Source organism: Tenrec ecaudatus, chromosome 3 (genome assembly GCF_050624435.1).
Source record: "Tenrec ecaudatus isolate mTenEca1 chromosome 3, mTenEca1.hap1, whole genome shotgun sequence".
Lineage (NCBI taxonomy): Eukaryota > Metazoa > Chordata > Mammalia > Afrosoricida > Tenrecidae > Tenrec > Tenrec ecaudatus.
This window is the reverse complement of record NC_134532.1, coordinates 18,726,831-18,733,689: the sequence shown is the minus strand read 5'-3', so window position 1 is coordinate 18,733,689 and position 6,859 is coordinate 18,726,831. Positions and strand designations below refer to the sequence as shown.

General features: G+C 41.1%; 1 non-coding gene across 1 annotated transcript; it reads left to right on the top strand.

Moving 5' to 3' along the window:
- The first annotated feature begins 5,603 nt into the window (after nt 1–5,603).
- On the top strand, nt 5,604–5,766 carry LOC142443970 (U1 spliceosomal RNA). The gene has a single exon (XR_012783667.1). It is a non-coding gene; the product is annotated as a U1 spliceosomal RNA (small nuclear RNA).
- The last annotated feature ends 1,093 nt before the right edge of the window (nt 5,767–6,859 follow it).

The following is a 6,859-nucleotide window of genomic DNA, read 5'->3' as shown; positions in this document are numbered from 1 at the left end:
ATTCTATCATTTCCACTTTTCAGAATGTTGGGATTAGTTAGTGGCCAGAACATGTGAATCTAGAGATCAACGTGTTGCTTCTTCAGAGTGCAGTGAGAATTTGTGAGCTCAGTCAGCATATAGGTAGCATAGTTAGTGTGAAAGTTATGTGCACAGGGATAATGTCAACAGATTTCCACTTAAGAAGGGCCATTCTAACCCATGTCATGGGATTAGCTTAGACAATCATGGCATTCACATTCAGAGATGGAGGTGACCTGGAGTAGTGTGCAGCTACATCACAGTGTGATCCTTGAATTGTCCTGCCAACCGCCAGCAACAAGATATTATGAGGTGAGTGTGTGCTGGAATGACCACATTCACGTAATGCCATACCAGTCTGTATGTGGAAACTGAACGACTCCAGAGATCTTCAACTGAAAATAGCATCATATCATTTGCTTGAAATCATGAATTCTAGTGAACTCATTAGTATGGTTTTGCAGCATTTCCTTATTTTCCTCAGCAAATTCTGGCTCAGTAAAGCCCTGGTGACCACCACCTTGTGTTTGGATTTCCACATTGGTAAAATAAATACTAATTTAGAGATATACAGACAGTTTAATCATTCAGTAAATAAGTGGTGTCAACTGTAAGACTGGAGAAAATGCTTGCCATGGTGGATATAAATGAGAAAGAAATCTTAACGGGAATTGAACATTAAAAATGCATGTTTAAAGACAGTGTTACTGATTTCATGGTCAATAATATGCAAATGATTCCAAAATCAGACAATTTGTGAGTTTGGGTAATAAATCCAAGGTTGTGATCCCTGCAGTTATCAAGGGGTCATACCTAAAGCATAAATAGAGAGGTAAACTTTGGTTGTAAATGCTCAAATTTCATGTGAGCCAGAGTCCCCTGGGTAAAGAAGGGTTAAAATGGTCTGTAATCCTTCCTAGATTTTAAGGACCTGAATGGACTGCATTGAATCCAGAGTACCTTTGTGTCTCTAACCAGTGTATTTTGGTTCAGTATCTGAAACACTGTTTTTGGATCATATTCTTACTCTGTCCTGTCTATTAAACAACTCTTTCCGACTCCCTGCTCTGCTGTATCTCTACACGTGAAATCATGACACCTGACTGGTTTGCACTCTTCTGAACGTTCTCTGCCAAACAAAGGGGTCTCTCTTCAGAATCGTGCATTTCTTAGAGGCCACAGAGTTAAAACCTTGTCTTGGCTTGGGACCAACTTTTCTAGTTGGCAACTTCTTACCTGAAACACGATGGTACTTGAATCAATTAGCTTACACTGAGGTTTTCCTTAGCCATCAGGCACTGGGATGCAGTGATGGTGTTGCTCATAAGAGCAGTGGGGTTTGTGATGATCATGGCGAAGATGGGAAAGACCTGGCTGATGAACATTAGTAGGAGGCCAATGCCTACTGCAGACATCCTGCCAGAGGCCTCAGGGCATCTGTGCCTTAATAAAATACTGGGACAGAAGGGAAGGACAGCCTCTGGCCCTAGCTTACTGCTGCCTGACCTTAGGGATATGGTCTGGTGAGCACCCACCACCATGTGAGCCATTTCCTCAAGCATTCATGAGTTTCTGTTGGACATTGCAACAATTCACAGAGCCCAGAAACATGAGGAAATATACTCAAGGGAGGATGGGGTGGAAAAGGGCACAGAATGGCATCATGGAAGAGGTGGATATTTGAGGCATCATCAATCCCCAACTCCTTGGGACCAGCCTCATATTAATTCTTCTAAAACATATATCTACCACATATGAAAATGACCAAGGACTTTGAGGAGGTTGATTAAGTGGCATCAGTGTATAAAAAAAGCAATGTGTTTGGAGAGTGTGAGGTAATGGAGACACTGTGGGGTGAACCTAATGGTTTCAAGGAACTCTATACTGTCCTGTCTCTGATGCACAAGATATACAGGACCTTCAGTCAGGGCAGGGCAATGAAGGGCTGGAGGGAAAGAATACTGGGCTCAGAAATGCTGGACTGTCCTTTGACCATTCGCAGGTAACTCTTAGGAAAAGTGCTTTCTCATTGCAGGCTAACACACAGATGAGTTCAAAATAAGAATTAGCCTACAATGGCCTTAGAAGAAACAAAAGAAACACTGTTTATAAGCACAGGCCTCCTTCCTATGCAAATCATTCTTCAGGCACTAGGTTAAAATCCCGGTCTTGAGCATTGAAGACTATCAGTTCTCTTCTGACAGGGCTGTGGGTCCCTTAGGAAAGTACAGCAGTGGTCTAAAGATGCTACTGATATGTGTTCTCCTGTGCCTGGTGACAGTTCCCCAAGGTGAGGATCTCAGATATCAGTGTGGAATCTGGGGATGGTTGTGACTGTGGGCGACTGATAGAGACCAATTATCTTTATTTACAGCCGTCCTGCCCCAGGTGCAGCTTCAGGAATCAGGCCCAGGATTGGTGAAGCCCTCTCAGAAACTGTCCCTCACCTGAACTGTCTCTGGTTTCTCCATCACAAGCAGTAGTTACAGCTGGAACTGGATCCGCCAGACCTCCGGGAGGGGGCTGCAGTGGATAGGCAGGATAAGGTATGATGGTCATACAACTTATAACCCGTCCTTCCAAAGTCGACTCTCCATCACCAGAGACACATCGAAGAATCAGTTCTTCCTGCAGCTGAGCTCCGTGACTGCTGAGGACACGGCCATGTATTACTGTGCAAGGAGCACAGTGAGGGGAAGTCAGTGTGAGCCCAGACACAAACCTCCCCTGCAGGGAAGTCATTGGGCACCAGGGGGCGCGCAGGACCCACAGAGAACAGCCAGCCAACCCTAGATAGGCACAGATGACAGAATGTCCTGTTGGGATTAAGGCTTCCTCTGTTAGCTCTCAGCATCCCAAGGTACAATTTGGCCTTTTCTTTTTTTTTTTCTGTCTAAATTTTTTCCTTCTCAATGCAGGCTTGAAAGGAACAACCAACATTCTATGTTTGAAGTAGAATGTACAAATCACCATGACCCTTTACTATCTTCTTTACTACATATTTTTTCTTTCTTGACCAACAGAGCACCATGAACATTCTCATCCTACTTGTCACTGGAAGACTGTGGACACTGAAAGAAAAATAGGCATGTCCATGTCCATACTCATGGATGTAGTCCGTGGTTTTAAATATCCTGAGCTCAGGCAGTGCATTGATCTCACAGTGCAGGGTCAGGTCCTCTGAGCTGCCTCCCTGCATCGCTCCTTGACTCTGAGGAGTGAGTGACTGATGAGCTCTGTGTCAGAAAATAACTGCTGTTACTTCTGGTGCTGACTTTGTGCCATGCCCGTAATCATGCGGCCCATTGTCTCCATTTATAAAGAAATAAGTGTTCTGGGCATCGGGAGAGCCCTGACTTGTGAGACAAGGTCAAATGGAATGGCCTGGAGTGACTGGAGGACTTCTTTCTGAAATCATCCATTGAAGGAAACACTCATTGGAAAGACAACTTTGATCCCTCGAAAATGGCACGTGTGTTACAATAGCAGGACATTTCAAATGAGTGTCACAGAATGCTGGTTAGAAGTGGAGAGGATGACACTTCTCCCCTGGTTTGAGCACGTCATCAGGAAGACAAGTCCCTAGGGAAGAAGTTCCCATTGCACTGGAGTGCCAGCAACAAGAGGAGCACCCTCAATCAGGTGAGTAGTCAGTGGTGCTAAAATGGTCTCACACATGGGAGAAGTGTGAGGATGGTGCAAGGCCTGGGGATTATTGTTATTGTTCTGTTTTATACAGAGCCGCTATGAGTAAGCACTGACTCAACAACACCTACCAACATCTCTAATGCAGGGAGGGGCAGAAATCGGAAAGTCTTTTTGGTGAGTAGATGTAATTGCCTTAGTTAACAATATACTATCTTACAACATATTATTTTTATTTTATTAAGAAGTGTTAAAATGATTTAAAATTCAATAAATCTGCCATTTCTAATTATTATAAAACCTATAGGGACAATGCAAAGCCAAGGACAAGTGTAAGAAATAAATCAAAAAGACTATGATTAAATAAGGAGCCATAGTGACACAGTGGATTTCAGGTTGGGCTGCTAACTGCAGGCGCAACAGGTAGTAAAGCCCACAGGGTCCGTTGTGCTCTACCCTGCAGGACTGTGATGCCGAAGAATCGACTCAATGGCAGTGAGATGGGGGTTTGGCATAAACAACGGTAAATCATCAATGATTCCCTTATTGAATCCAATAAAAATTCCTATGCAACAACGAAAAAACAAATTATTTGCATTGGAGGATGTACACCTAAAACCCTTATGATTCTGAGATACTATTGTATTCTCAAATGAAATAAGTAAAGAGTGGACACAGTTAGTACTATGCTGTGATCACTGAATCCAAAGGTTATAAGAATATTGTTTTTCTAAAGATTAGGGTGAAAGTATGTTCAAATTCTTCAACTTTTAGTTTTAGTTATAACTTTTAGTTACAATTCAATCCATTATCAATCAATTAGGTAACAGAAATTTTCAGAAACCGTCAGAATTATCTTAAAATATATTTGTGATCATTGTAGATGAAAAATAAACAATAAATATAGTTAATGTATATTCTTGATCATATTCTGAAGTACAATGCTGTGTTTGTGGCCTTCTAACAACTACAAATGCAGTGAGTAACATATTAGATATGATGTGTCTTTGTTGCCTTCACTTCTCAATTGCCTGTTTAATTGTGCTGTTTTGTTTTGGGTTTTTGGCATTCATTTCAAACAGTGTGTGATGGTTATCTTATTGCTTAACCTTACATCTAATGACAAGCAATGCTGAAGTTCTTATCCTGTGCTTCCCCCCATATGTCTGACTGTTCTGGTGATACGTCTTGTCTGTTTTTGTTTGTTTGCTTTTTAGCAATGTTCCTTATTGGTTATATATGTTGTTTATATATTTTCTGAGAATGTTTCTTAAGAAAGTCAGATTACATGTGTTTTGTATTCCTTTCAGGATCAGGCTTTAAAATCAAGTCCTGTTCCAATATTTTATGTCTTCCTAATGATAGATTCCCTTCTTTTTCCAAGTTTTGGTTGCCACCTTCAGGGTTGATGCTTCTCTCTGTGTGCCTGAGATAATAGATCACAGGAAAAACTAAGAAGAGCTTCCACCCCGTGGGACATAAGCTCTAGAACAGATTGAGTAAGAGATTGAGGGTAATACTGGGGTATTTAATGGGTGGGCATCTGGAGGATCCTTGAGGAAAAGCAGGGGATGGCAGGGTTCATACTCCATGCCGCTGTCTCTCAACATCAATGAGGATTCACCTATGGAAGTGGACAGAGACATCCTTCCTGAGCAGACAGCCCCCAGCACTCCTCTCAGACACCACACCCAGGACTCTGCCCAGCAGGACAGTGAGGGTTTGCATCTCTGGGCTCCAGCTGCTTCATAGAAATCAGAGAGCTGCCACTAGCCTTTTAGCAGGCCACTTCCTAGTGTGCATCTGATGGAACAGAGTGTTTTGGAGACTGCAGTTGGATTTCATCCATTCCTGACTCCAGAAATTTAAAAAAAGCAAATCACACTTTAAAATAAAAGCTACATAGTTACCAATAACAAGAAAATGTGTAAGACTATATACAACCTGGCAGGGGAGATACCATGATCACGAAGGTGGTTTTCCCAGGGCGAGGCTCACCCATTGCACTCCGGGTGTGCTGACCCCTGCGATTTCCCCAAATGTGGGAAACTCGACTGCATAATTTGTGGTAGTGGGGGACTGCGTTCGCGCTATCCCCTAAAAAAAAAAAAGACTATATACAAATAAAATCATCACAATTCCTGTGATATGATTAAAGCTTACCTTAGTGATTTTAAGTGAGACAAGAACAGCTTTTTGCAATAATTCACACCAGCTTTCAATATATTAAAGAAATAACTGATAATATATCTGAGGAAAGAGAGAGAAAATAAAATTGTCACACTTCGTGGTATATGATTAAAGTTTACCTTAGTGATTTTCATGACACCTGAGCTGCTTTTAGCATAAATACAAGTCAAGTTTCCAAGTATTAAAGAAATACATAATCTATCTGATGAACAAGCAATAAAGCCCTCACTATCCTGATGGGACATCATTGTGTTCACGGAAGAAAGAAAGGAAAAAATAGAAATACCATTGTCCCTTTCTAACATCACCAGATCTAAAGGAAATACATAATAACATTATTCTAAATCTTAGGAAGAATGGAAGATACATGTTTAAAGGCAAGATACATTTGTGACATCTACAGAGGAAATAAACCTCTGGTGATTTCCCTCTGTCCATTAATAGAGGACTGGGACTCACCTGGTTACTAATCAGATTTCACTGGAGAGATGATTATAGTAAATCAAAATGATACACCTGACTTGAATGGTTAAAACTTTTTCAGTTAACTCCCTGCTCATGCATGTTAGGCCTGATCTTGTTTTCATCTCTCTCTCTCTCTCTCTCTCTCTCTGTTTCATATTGGGTATACTCTACTCAGATGTATTTTGTCATTGGCGGTAACCCTACTGAATTTATAATATATATATATATATATATATATATATTCTCTTTTTCTCAGAATATGAAACCCGGATTTATGCACCTATAGAGACAGCAAGTAGAATAGGGTTCCTGAAGGATACAGTGGTGTGGGGCTGTGGGGACAGACAGAGTGAAAGGGAGTTTATATCTGAGAGATTAGGAAGGAAGGAAATATTTTGAAACTGATTGTGGTACCACATGCACTTTATGTCTTGATGTGATTGAACTATGCAATGATATAATATCTGCATTAGCACCCCCAAAAATGGTTTGTGAAAAAAATATATAAAGCAAGACTACATGTTTCAAAAAATGAAAT